Source organism: Neopelma chrysocephalum, unplaced genomic scaffold (assembly GCF_003984885.1).
Source record: "Neopelma chrysocephalum unplaced genomic scaffold, ASM398488v2 Primary Assembly neopelma1_71, whole genome shotgun sequence".
NCBI lineage: Eukaryota > Metazoa > Chordata > Aves > Passeriformes > Pipridae > Neopelma > Neopelma chrysocephalum.
Window position 1 is genome coordinate 12,108,847 of NW_020897731.1, and position 14,959 is coordinate 12,123,805.

Below are 14,959 nucleotides of genomic sequence, written 5' to 3' on the forward strand. Positions count from 1 at the left end.
AAAGGGACTCAGAATTATTTATAAAAATAGTCTCAGTTTTAACAATGATCTGTTGCCATAACAATTACAACATGCTTGCTGATAACAGTGCAGTTCCTCTAGCAATTTTTAAGATTTTAGAAACTTATTAATTCCATACTTTTGTGTTTGTTTTTTTTTTTTTAAGTATTTGTGAGTTTAATAAAAAAGTGGCAACTTTCTTTGTGGAGTTGGTAACCCAAATGTGCTTTCGGTACTTATCTAAGGATTTCAATAGTGAAAAGAAAAAAATGAGTGTTGTGCAACAATATTAGCGTGTAAAAACAGGGGAACATTAGAAGGAACTTCGATTTTAATATTACCTTTAGCTGAAGAAAGGCTCCTTTAACATAGAATGGCAGATACTTAAAACAGGCTACTACTCTTAAATTGGGGTGGAATTCTCATTATCTGAGTGAACACCTCTGTATCTTCTCCTGTAACAGGGCATCGTTAAATAGAATTGGAAGAATAGAATTGGACAAAAAATAAAAAGTTTCTGTGTGCTACTGATTGGTACCAATGTAATTTGTCCTTCTGAATAACTCTCTAAGGGACTTAAAAACCCTGGAAAAAATGAAGAAAAAATTAAGTTGTGTAATTTTCTTGAATTTTAGGTGCCCTTGTCAGTCTGATCATATAGAAGCAAGAGAGTCGCAGATTTATGAGCAATATCTGTCAAAATCCTGTATGAACAATGATTAATAACAGATAGATATAGTTTATGTGTGAACTGTTCATTTTTTTATAGTGGATTGTTTCTATAAGGTTTTAAATAACTATTTCTGAAAGCTATTTTGCTACTGGTTAAATTCTGTCATATTTTCCTGAGACAAAGTGAAAGTCCAGGTATTAACATGAATTCACAATTGTTGATATAATCACACACAAAAAAAAATAATAAGAGGATTATATCTCTAAAATGCTGCTCTGAAGAGCAGGTCTCAGGTTGATGCACTGAGAAAAATGAGAGTGGGAGTCTTAAGACTTGAGGGCATTCTCCAGAGAAGGTCAGAGATTTTCAGAGATGCAGTTAACCCTGTTCAGTAACAGGTAAGAAAAGAAATCCTTATTTCCATTGCTCCTGAGCATAACAATTTTATGTGACATGCAGACTGATTGTCATTAACTGTATTTTTAGTCTCTAATTCTTTATTAATGAAGTCCTGAATTTAGATTGAATTACTTTGATCAAGACTGAATATATACTCTGTTATTTCTGGATTACCCTTCTAAAGTGCCAGAATTTAGAAAATGTTATACTGTATTCTGAATTAAAAAAAAATATATTAAATTAGCTGCTCAACTATTCCTTTACTAGGCTCAGTGCACCTGCGTATCCATATGTAGTAACTTTCATTTAGAAAAGACTTGTTTTGCAACCCTTTATATGCGTAGCCAGCATTTTAAATTCTTAATGTATCTTCTTTTGCAGTTCAAACTCAGATAAATAAAGGACATTTTTCCCCTATTAAGTATCAATATCTGGTTCTTATCTGGTTCTTGTTCTGCTATTTTAAAATTCTTTCTATGTCAATTCATTTTAACTTAAGTTTTTTGAGAGATCCGAGCCTTTTTAAGTCTTCTTTGTCAGCCATGTGCTTTTTTTTAAATTCTGATATTTTTTTACTTGTCTTGCATTTGTGCATCCCCAAGATTTAACAAGTTTTAGTCTGTACAATTACAATTCTGTTTATCATATCTGAAGTGCTTTAAAAACACTATACTCATGCTGAAACTTTAGGAAGTTGCATGGGAAATGTGCACAAGAATCTCAAAATAGAAACTGGTTCACCAACAGATCTCAAAATACTGTTGTTAATTAGTCTTATTTATCAGAGATCTAGTACTCAAAATATTCCAGAGATTATTTTTTTAATTGGTTTATTATTTAAAATATCAAAATCCAAAGCTTATTTAAAATCTAATAAATTTTATTACTATTCTAAATAATGAGCAGGACAGTATATTGCTACAAAACACCTGCACTGGCAGGTAAGGTTGCTAGCAATCCAATAAAGTATATCACTGCAAACCAAATCAAATTTGCAGTTTATATCTGCATTTGACAAACCTATTTGACCAACCATTTCAGAAAAAAATAAGGATTTAGGAATCGCAACAAAACCTCTTCAGTGTGTAATGTCATATAAAAACTAAGGAAAAGGATAGACAAATATGTTGAGGAATGAGAGAGAAGGCTGTATATGTAACAGTTTCAGGAGACCTCAGACCTCCAAACACTTTTGATTTTCACATTTGGAAGAGGTAAAAACACATAACACACTCTGTTATCTGGAAATAACAGCATTTCACCAGCTTAAGTATTTTAGCCTTGACTGGGGCTTGAGGAGATCAGATAAACCATCTTATTGAAGAAAAAGTTGAGAAACAACTCGGTCCACGTGTATAGGTCCAAACATACAGAAAATGGTAATGGGAGGCTTTTCAGCCCTTTTGACTATGGTAAGAGAGGATGCAAGAATCAAAAGTGTTTCCTGGCACCAAGGGTAGTCTGCCACTGCAATAATATGGCAGGTGACAACAACTGCCAGTGTTCTAAGTCTTTTAAAAAGAATTGGCTATTCTTTCAAAAGATGTTCTCTAACAGAGCTGTGTGAAAAGTTCAGCAGCATTTTTGCACAATGGTCGTTTCTGGTATTGGAAGTTGGGAGCTTTCGAATCAGCACCACTTTTCACATGCCTCTGAACAGAATTGACTGTGTGGGCTACATGCTTATGACAGTTGCAGCTCTTAGTTAAAACAAAAATTCATACTTCAGCAGATCAGTTACTATCCTCTGGGTTATGTATCATTTGTGTGTGTGATACACAATCAGCTTGTTGTCATCTATTCTTCTCCCATCAGATACTGACCATGCTAAAGTCAAGAAAAGAGATCAGTAGTCAAAGACTGTTCAAAGAAAGCTTTTCACGTTGATGACTGGCTGATGTTTCTTGCTCACCTCCTCAGGGACATATTGACAACTAAATTTCAATCTGAGCAGTTTCTTGCCACCACTCCTAAAAAATTTTTAATAAATTCTGTTCTAAACTTATTCTGTCTTTATTCTCCATACCCTTCCTTCTCTTTACAGTGCAGATCTGTTCCACCCAAAGGATCATCTGATATTGCAAAGGCTTCAGATTTTTCATCCTTATCTATTTTTGGAATGTTGCACATGGATAAGTGTTCCAAGAAAGTTTTCTACTTTGCTTTTCAGGTTTCACAATTGGTAGAAAATACTCTAATTCTCAGAAGGAAAACAGTTTGTTTAATTATGTCATTTATTTGGTCAGTAGTACAATTTCTGATATATTTTCTACCTTATGGTTTGGAGGTCAAATAAGAAAGAAGCAAGGTATGATGCCACATAGAAACAGAGAGTGACATGTATTCCTAAGAGAGACTTTTACATAGAAAATATCATTGATTTCAAATATACTGGTATATTTTGTACACAGAAATAACTTATTTCCTATTGGTTTAATTCTTTTGTAGCAAAATGATAGCCAGGCAGACCTGGACTTCCCAGGCAAAACAAAACTCCTATTGTTAAGGTAGGTATTCAAATCAGTTCTGAGTCTTAGAGGAAGAGACAACCTGCAGAGTCCTGAAATAAAGACATCAAACCAAAACAATGAGAATAAATAAGAAAAAAATATACATCATGAAATATCCTCTATAAAAATGTTAGACTGTCAGCTTTGTGTAGTACTAAGTCTATAAAACCACTCAATTATATTTGCAGTGAAATCCTTTTCTACAGACTTGGTATGATTCAGATAAGCAGAGTGCAATTAAATTCCTTTTTCCTCTGTGTATGTAGAATATTAGAAGAAACTGAATGAAAGTTTTGGTAAACATTTAAGACATTTAAATCATTCTACAGCTACAGTAATAGATGGGGAATAATTTATTTACCAAAAGTAGAATAATGATTTTTTCTATGATTTCTAAGGACAGGTTTTTCTTATTAAAGTTCAGTTTATTTAATTAAAAACCTTGATGCTAAATTGAAGATGAGAGCTGGCTGATAGAATCACATCAAAGAAGTCTTTCAGAAGAAATAAGTTGTATGGTGTGCTAGAAATGGAGCTCTTTTGCTAGCAATTCAAAATTGGAAGGTCAGAAAAGAAACTTGATGTACCACATTTTACAGAGAACAACAGTGACTTTTGGAAGGTTGGTAATACTGCATGACTGATCCATACAAGGGGATTTTTAGTTTGTTGACTGCAAGATACAATTATGATAAAGAAACAGAAGTGATTAAGCAAAACAGTAAGATGATGAAGTTCCAGTAACCATTGAGATGAGCAGATATGCAGTGCATCCTAGAAGAGAAAATGTCACATTCTCCAATTGAAAAAAAATATTACTTAGAAATAGACAACGGACAAATAAGTAATACTGCAAATCTCGTAGATTGTGTCATGTTGGCTGGTTGTGTATCTTCCGTTATGGAGATGAGAAATGTATTTCTCTAACCAAAATGCCATCTCAAAAAATGTTTTTGTTTCATATATTTTAAGATCTAATAACTTGTTTTGAGTTTTATTGTTTCTTTCCCCAATCTGTTCACACCTTCAAGAAAATTCTAATCTATGATATTAAGTATTACCTCAAACAAACTCAAGGTGTATATAATATTTATTAATATGAACAAGCATAATACAAGTCACTAACAAAAGCTTCCTTATTTCTCTGCAAGTGGAAGAAAAATCCATACTTTCTCACATACAATAAAATTAATGAAACATAATAATAGACAAAACACTGACAAAAAATTCTTTAAGGCAAATGTCAGACTACAATTGTTCCTTCTTGCAATTTACATTTAGCAACACAAAACCAGTTAAAAACAAAGCTTTGCAAGCATGGTACGTAACTACCTCTTCAAATACTTTAAAAGTCTTTATTATGCCATTACTTTTTCACTTTGACAAATTATGAAAGTGTTTGATTTTGTTGAACATAATGAGGATACTGTAAAAAGACAAATATAAGGTGTTAGTCTACACTAAATCAAAAGGTCAAAAGTTTTTTTTTCTTGCTAAACAAACCTAATCGGTGTAGCTTATTAGTACAATTAGATAAAGTACATTCTCCAGTTTCAGCTATCAATTTACTCTTAGGCACTTTTCGCTTTACTTAATCAAATTGTGAGATTTTTCCAGCTATATAATCAACAGGTAAATTAAATTGTAAAGAAATAGGAAAAGAAAATCCATTATTTTATCAGATTTTTTCATATGATCTAACTACAACGGTCTTTATTCAAAAAGGGAAGAGGGAAAACATATTTTTGGATAATATATATTTTAATTGTATTTTTCCTTTCCAGAGTATTGCTATCATTAACATTATAATGGCAAGCCAGTAAATTGCTATTTTCATTTTGAGACAAGGGGCTTATACTTATCACGGGATGCTAGTATTTGAATGGAAAAAGATGATTTAATGTAAATGATAAAGAGATCGTTTAGTACTGCTAATGCTTCACATTATGTGCTTCATTAATTGAATGTCCTATGTAGCTTACATTTAAGTATACACAATTACATCAAGCTCATTTATTTAGCTATATGTGCTGGCACACTATACAGCTATTATTTGTCTAATCTAAAATCTGAATACTATTTACCATACTCTTCACCTTTCAATTTATACACAATTATAATAGCTACTGTATGTGAGATTAATGCAGAAAAAATGAGCACTTGTATGACATTTTATCAAGGAAGTTCAAGAACAGTTCACTTAGAGTTTATTTCAAGAACTGTTGAAGGTTAGTGATGAGCACAATATATGAACCATTGATCTAACACTCTCACAATCTCTACAGCATAATTATGGGCAAATTCGTTTACTAACATAAGATGCTAGTTTGCAGTCCTTTGGCCATGCAATGTATTTTCCTGAACACCTCTATTCTTTTAAAGAAAACTGTTGTAGCTTCCGTTTAAAGTAGTAGTTATTTAAAGTAGTATTACTCAATTAATTGAAATTTAAGTTATCTTTCTTCCAGGAACCAGTCTGCTTGACCTTGAAACTTTACTTAGTTTCTTGTTTATAATTTTACTTATTTTGCAGCTGTGAAACCTGATGTCAGAGACAGAGAAATTGAATTTCTAAGAAACCTGCAGCTAAAGCTTAATGTTGTACTCAGGAGTAGTTGACATTACAAATAATATAATTTTATGCATGTAATCCTATATCTAAGATTCTCCATAATTTTGAATCACTACCTCTTAAAAGTACGCATATGTGGAAAATATTTCTACCTTGTGCAGATCATTAAGATGGGAAGATAACAAAAAATTCTGATCTTTCCATTTTTAGGGAAGAGCTAAGTTTCTCTTTACAATATCTTTTGGAGGCCCAGTGACTTGACCTAGTATTCTTACAGATCCAGCTATCAGCATTATGACGTTGACAGTGACACCTCAGGATTTTTATGATTTTTACCTTTTTGTTGATTTTAATGTAGCTGTGTAGTCTCTCATGCTTTAGAATAGTAGTTAACACTTACCAAACCCTATTCCCCCATTTGATATTGAATTTTCTAAATTCTTTAGGATTGTTTAGGCTCCTTTCATGGCAGGACTACAGTAAACACATTCTGTTTAAGAATATATGCAACCCAGGCCTGAAAAACAAGACACTATCATAGTCAAAGTGACCTTCAAGCCTGGAACCTTGGAGAATGTCCAAAGACAGTACGTGCTGTGAAGAAGAGGAAGATGAGGAATCATAGAATCAGCTGGGTTGGAAAGGACCTCCGAGATCATCAAGTCCAACCCTTGATCCACTACTACCATGGTTACTAGACCATGGCACTAAGTGCCACATCCAGTCTTATCTTAAAAACCTCCAGGGACAGAGAATCCACCACTTCCCTGGGCAGCCCATTCCAATGCCTGATTACCCTTTCTGTAAAGAATTTCTTCCTAAAAAGAAGGAAGAAAGAGGTCTCAGGACCTCTGATTCAGTCTGGGTAGGCATGCCAGGGGAGCAGATCTGGGGAGGATCTGGAGGACAGATAATTCTTGGATCGGATGGACAATACTATAAAAATGTAGAACCACTGGAGACGGGCATGAGCCTTTGTACTCCTTATGCCAGAAGGTCTTCATTAAAGACCTGCTCTCTATCTTATCTATACTAAATTTGCCTGAAGTTTTTTTGCTCCTGATTTTTAGGCAACAACAGAAATCGGAAAGTGATTTTAAAGACTGACCGGTATCTGGTGAACCATGAAGGTTCTTTAACAGTTGAGAAGAGTGAATATAATTAGCTAAGGATCCTTTTTTATTTCTTTAAAATATTAAAATAGAAATTATCTGGTTGTCAAAAATCAGATAGCTTTAATGAATATAGGGAATAGATGAATGCAAAAGTATTTTACACATTTCTTTCCCTGTGTTTATGGATATGGCATAGGAAGGAAGACTGAATTATAAGGAACCAAACATTTCCATTCTGAACATAGTATTTTGAAAGCAGTCACAGATGGCTTGTTCAAAGAACATAAGCCTACATAAGAGACTCGGGAGCAGAACCACATCTTGTCTAACAGTTCCAGTCATATCAAGCCAATTTCTCCTATTTCCAGGATACCACTGTGAGAATTACAGCCTCTTAGAATTTTAGAGGTATTTTTTTCCTCCTTACATGCATCCACAGAGTTTCTATGTGATTTCTGCTTTATTGAGATTCAAAACAGATGAAAGAAAATGTTGATCTCATAAAACAATTTTTTTAAAACAAGCCCCAAATCATGCCACAGTTCCCTTCAGCTAAACTACAGCATTTTTGGGTTTGGTCTCAAAGTCAAATTCAGATAATGTATTCTAGTCTCTAAACAGGGTCACTCTTTACCTGAAACATTTACTATCAGAATATAAAAGAGTATTTTCTCTATGATCTTCTGAAATATACAATACAGTGTATTTTCTTATTGACACTATGCAGACTCTATGTATTCGTTCAACCAATAGCTGTATATTTTCTTCTGATTCTGGTCACTCCACATTTATTTTTCCCTATGATCTTTTCATTGTTTGCTTTCTTGTTCTTTTTTTTTACATCACTTTAGTAAACAGACTTAGCCTATAACATTCAGACAAGTTTGAAATTAAGCCAGAGAAGCTTATTCACCCAAATGAAGATACTTGTATTTCTATGAATAATATTGTAGTTAATTAACTGAGACAGATATCAACAAGGACTACTCCAGGTAATTATTCCCTGACTATGTCAGAAAAGGAGTAAGGCATTTCTGTGACTGAAAAAAGATATTCTTATGCCATGCTTGTCTTTCTCATCTTCTCTGCCGTGAATAGTTTTCCCCTAGAAATATTGTAACTTTTTTTGTCCTTGGTCTGTTTCTGCCCCATAACGTTAAAGACTGTACTAAGATTATACAAATTTAAATACTTCTAATACATCATCTAGGATTGTTCCTTTCTTCTAAAGATGTGATCAAACATTTCAAGGGCTTGGTATCTAATTCTGAATTAAACAATTTTCTGAATACGAAGAGTTATCAATATTTTCTGAAAGAACACTGCATGCCTTTGTAACAACCTGACAGTTTATAGATTTGAGACTGATCTCTAGGTTATTTATCTCAAACTTACCATATAAAAGAGTTGTTTAAAAATAAATGTTATAGAAATAACATATCTTTCTGGTACTCTGTAAAAAGTCTATAAAATTAGTGAATGTAAGCATCTAATTTGGCATCCTGAAAAAGATATTCTGACATCTTATGTCACCATCAAGAATGACAAATTCCTTTCATTTTGTTCATAATTTGTCTTTATTACTATTCATTGCTTTTGAAATGTCTGGAAAACATTGGAAAAATATCTTTATTCAAAATCACTTTTAATTGAGTAAATCTTTGAGCGCATTGGGAGATGGAGAGAAGGCATATTAATATGGCATTTGTACAGAAAAGCCCTATAGATATATTTCAGTTTTATGGCTATCTGAATTAATCTATCAATACAAGTAATTTCATTTCAAAGAAATGGTGCTGCAACATTTATATTCAAAGGTGTAAGTAGGTTGAAAGATTTAACATAAACAATAAATATTTCTACATTATTTAAGCAAAGAAAGGCAGGTTGCTTAACAAAATAAGCCAGTTTGAAATGAAAAAAGTAAATTCAAACAGCATGAGTTATTTATGAAATCTAGTTTCACACTATTACTTCCAATATTTACTTATTTTCGAACGTATTTTCACCACATAGATGAAATTCGGAATGCTGATTTTCATATTTAAAAGTCAAAGGGCAGGTAAGTGAATAAAGACTTATTTTCTTCTCCTTCTTGTCTGAACATACACTTGTGTGGTGGATTCATTGCAATATTTTTAAAGCTGACATACCTTACCTTTCTCCCTTTTTCTCTCAATCCTTTTCAAGTGCTTGGCTGGGACAGAGCTTCTCTTCATTATGTTCTAAGAATAGATCATATAATTGTTTTCTATACACATTTTCTTTCAACATTGTTAGACTGCTGAACTAGTAATTTTATTAATTTTCTTTTTTAATTTACTGACCAGGATTTTCTGACAGGTAGCCTCTCATTCATTTAGTACTTTGGCTTTTCTTTTAAACTACTCTGTCTTGGTGGTTTGCAAAACTATCACAAAGCTGCAAATTCACCAGCATCTTTTAAATTTTCTGTCGCTTTTAAGCTCAGTGTTTCAGTTTTGGATAGTAATGAACTCTCTTCTCTTCCCAAAAGAATACACCTTGAAAACATGTCTTTTTATCTGTGCAGATTTCAAAATCAAGGTTGGGAAAAAAGGAAAGTCAGTGATTGCTTTCAGACTACCTGTTTTCCAGCCCCATGCATCTGCAATCCCTTCTGCAACTGACTACACCACCTCATCCCATTCATCTATTAAATCAGTAATACCAAATTGATACCAGTTAATAAACTAAAATCAATAAACTCAAAATTCCTAACACCCAGGTAAGTTTGTTCCTTATCAGAGCATGAACTTATTTTGTGGAGTTTTCTATTGAAGACTCGATATACGTCTTTAGCAGTTTAACTATAAAGGGATAAAGTAGAAAAGTGAAATACTATTTGTCTGGTGTTTGCTTGCTTGTGAAGGCTAAGCCCTAAACTTCAATCATGCGATCTATTTAGAATCAATTATTCAAATTACTGTCATCAGTGTGATATGCCAGTTTGTGTTAAGGGAGAGCAAAATATCATCCTAGTTAGGTACTGCTCTATTTTAAATGCAATTCAAGTGCTAGTTTTGCACTTAACAGCTCAAACCCCTGAAATGGGACAGGTGGTAGAATGTCTTTTTCCTTTCCCAAGACCATTTGCATAGTGAATTATTGATCTCTTTTCAAATTGAAGCAGAAAATTAGAGAATGTAGGTCCCTGGGAAACTTAATGACCTCTGGTGTTTAGTGCTAGCTGAATAGGAGTTTTAAAGGTTTACATTTTGAATATATTGCTTAAGTTGAACTGTCTTCCTAAACACCTCTTTGTATACAGCTCCTTTGCTTTCTGAAAATGAGTGCAATTCTCAGAGTTGGAGAAAATGTATTAGCAATTATTAAACTCTCATATACTACAGAGGTGGAGTCTAATATAGATAATTACAGTTTATGTGAGGATTGTGACATTAATCACCCCCTGTCCCTTTTCCTCTTTCATTGACAAAACATTTTCTTTCTAGGAAAAATAAAAATATGATTTATTGAGTTTAGACAATAATAATAACAGCTTTGTCTGTTTTGCTTTTGTTTGGTTGGATGGTTGGTTGGGTGGGTTTTCTAATGCAATAAGTTTCTTGAACTTCTCCCTCCACAAACTCCCATAAATTTTGGCTTTCTTGGATGTCTACTCCTTCTCTTCGCAGAAATTTAGGTCAAATAAATATTGGTCTCTTCATATAAATACAGCCAGGTTACCTGGCCTAAGGACCCAGAAGCACTTATGTAATACTGTTGTACATGTGTTCTGTATGTCAAAGCGTTGGATATACATCCTACACGAACAGTTGCTCTAAGCATGGAAATATGTCCAAATATTTCAGGAAATATTGTGGAGAAATTTCACCAAAAAAAAAATCTGAAAAAATAGGATATATATTAGGTATTAATGCAATTTTTTCCCAAAATTTTCTAAACATATAGAAAAATGTGCACATAGGAATTAATACATTTACTTAGCTTTATCATTGGACATAACAATATAGATAATATTCTTTCTGTTTTTATAAGTTAGTTTATATTTAGTATCAAAGAAATTGCTTTTTATAATTGTTGCATATGTTTTTCTTTCAAAATATCCTTACTTTCATCTTTATTCCAATAATGACATTTTATTTTCACTAATTTTTTAAAAGCTTAGTGACTGAATTTCATGACTGGCATCTGTCAAACTTAACTTAGGATCATATATATGTATATATTATATGCTAAATAGTGTATACTGCATATTTATTATTTACTATGTATTATATCATATTATATGCTATACATTATACATTGCATAGCATACATTAAATAATATAGATAATGTAAAATATGTATTACATATAGTTTTATGTAATGTATATATCACATTATATACTATATATTGTATATTATGTTATATATTTTATATTATACATTCAAAGGTCACAATACCTCCAGAACATTCTCTGCTATGGGCTGAACAACCCCAACCTGTCAGGCTTTCATTATAGCACAGGTGATCTAATAAATTTCATGGCCCTACTCTGGACTCACTAACAGGTCCATGTCTTTAACTGTCGTGGTTGGCTCATGTATAGTTTTTTGTCTACCAACATCCCAATGTGCTTCTCTGCAGGGTTGCTATCTATCCATCCATCCATCCATCCATCCATCCATCCATCCATCCATCCACCCATCCATCAGTCTGTACTGATACTGTAATTTCCTCAACCCAGATGTAGGACCTTGCCCTTGCTCTTGTTGAACTCCATCAGGTTCACATTGACCCACTCCTCAAGCCTGTCAAGATCCCTCTGGATGGCATCCCTTCCTTCTGGCATCACTTGGTTTGATGTCATCCAAAAACTTGCTGAGGCTGCATTTAATCCCACTATGTCATTGATGAATATATTGAAAATTAACAGTTCCAATAGATCCCTCAGGGACAGTACTTGCCATTGGACATAAAGCCATGGACTGTAAGTAACTCTTTGGATGCAGCCATCCAGCTATTTCCTTATCCATTGGAAAGTTCATCCAGTCAACTCAAATCTCTCCAGTTTAGAGACATGGTTGTTGTGTGGGAGTGTGTCAAAGTCCTTACAGAAGTCAAGATAGATATCAGCTACTCTTTCCTTATCCACTAATGCAGTCACTCCATGGTAGAAGGCCACTAAAGTAGCCAGATGCGATTTGCCCTTTGAAGCTGTATTGACTGTCTGTAGTCATCTCCCTGTCATACAGATGTGTTGACGCAGCTTCCAGGGGGATCTGTTCTGTGATCTTTCTGTGCATAGAGGTAAGATTGACTCTTCAACCTTTGAACTTCAGTGAAGTGAAAGTGACACAAATCTAGAGTTGCTCTTTTTTAGCTTTTTTTTCTGTGTTTCTACTTACATGTACTTTAAAAAAAATGGAATGTAATTTTATATTTCGCTACAGGTTTTTTAATATAGCTTAACTAACCTTATGCAGTTTGCTTTTCTATTTTACCTAAAATTTTCAGAATAAGTCAGTGCATACATTTTTTTCCTCAGTTAATGTGTATTAGTTGTTTTGGGTAATGACTCAACTTTAATATTCTTTGCAAGTTCCATAAATGGGAATGTGACAACAAAGGGTTTTATGGAAATTCATTTAAGTATGTTGAAGATGATTAGGTTTTATTCAAGTCACACAACTTCTTCTATAAAAGTGCAAGAAAAGGGATCTAAGTAGGATTTGTGTCTCTCCAGGTAACAAAAACTACAAGACAATATGAAGATATTTCAAAGGTGAAAAATCTATCCAGAATTTTCAGAAGTTAAACATAGCAGGAAAAACTTTAATGGTTTAGATACACTTCCTTTAAGAATATGCCATAACTTAAATGCAAGGGTTTGGATTTTAATTACATAAGGTTACACAGAAAATTCAGTCTGGAAAAAAAAAAGTTTTGCAAACTGAAGAAAATTAAACAATCACACAATAAACCCCTAAAATACTCCATACCACTATATTAATTTATATACTGCTTGGCTGAGTGCAGATCAATAGAAATCAAAACAACACAGAATACAAATCGCTTTTATGTTTTGTTCTTTCTTTTCCTTATGTAGACACTTTTCAACATACACAACATTGTCATCAATAAAGGTAATTTTAAATGCATGCTAAATTATTTCTAATTAGGGTATATGATTTGCCCTAATAAATGAGAGGTTAACAATTCTTTTCATAGTCTTTGTTTTGCCAATTTTGAAAATGATAATACTTACATCAATTTTAATCCAGAATTAAAATAAGTTTTCAAAAAATTCCTTTGATAAAATGTAGGAATGACCAGTCTGTAGAATAATGAAACTGAACAAAAGATTTAAAGTTTCAGATCAGAATATTTTCCAGATTCAACTGATGCTACTGCATGTATGCCCACACCAGCTGAAAAGATATATTTACACTGATATAAAAATATCATATGTATGCATCTGTATGCATCTGTATATTTATCATGCAGATCCAGATCAAGACTATATCTGTAGTAGTTTATTTCTTTTAACCCATTTCAGTTATAGCACAATTTCAAGAGAAATTGTTCACAACAGGATTTTTCTCCAAATCTTCAAGTTGATCCTTCAATATTTCATTAAAAATGAGTAGGCTTTCTCAGTACCCTTTTTATAAACAATATTAGATAGCCAAAGTTATTTTTGTAAACAGTTTTCTCTCCTGAGTTTTTAGGCTGTCATCTTCAGTGAAGTGTGCGGATCTGATTACCTCTAATTTTGAAGGTTTTGTTCTTATTGCTGTTAGGGATTTTTTGTTAGTTTTTTTGTGGGTTGTTTTTTTTTTGTTACTCACCTGTTAAATGCAAGATGCAGTGGCCATTTATCTAAATAGAGTTTTCAGAAATTTATTTAACGAGGTTTTACATGCTTAACTTTAGGTACAAGAGGAAATTAATCACTGTTTAATGAAATACTTAGGTCTTTATTCAACACACTCAACTTAGTGAAATGCCTCAATTAAGGGCATAGTTTTATTAGTTACAGTCAAGGAAAACAGCTCTCTCAGGTGATTCAATACCAGCAAGACTGAAATCATGCTCTAATAGCTTTTCTTTCCTTGCAGAAAAAATGTTCCCTGTTCCTTTAAGAGGAAGCCATTTGTGACTACTATGTTCTACATGAAGATAGGAGTATGCCTTAACTTACCAAGCTTGCTACTGCTCATCTCCATTGCCTCCATTTTTATGATCTTTGATATTGAATGCTTACAGTCTCTGTCAAGATATGCTGGAAGAAATCCTAGTGCACATGCTGTTCTGTCCTGACACGAAGGATGAGCGTCACTGTTGTGCTTCCTAGCAGTTGGAGCTCTCTGTACTGTGGGTAAGTCTCGGAGGCATCATCGGGTCCAATAACACCACTTGTGTGCTGTTTGCAAACAGAAAGATGAATTCTTAAGGATTTACAACACCTCGAGAAAAGCCCAGTCAGAGACATCCCTGAGCTTATTACACTCCTCTTAAGACATGCTAGATAAAACTGAACTTGATCTGTTGGTGTTCTGAGCAGAAAGGACACAACTTACTTCCTAGTCAAATATAGTGTGATAATAGTAGTACTATGTCAAACTCAGACTATAATCCTCTGAAATTTCAGTGAGGGAATGATTCATATTTGCATTAGACTTAAATGTCCTAACAGCTTTGGTTGTCTCAGAGCACCGGTAG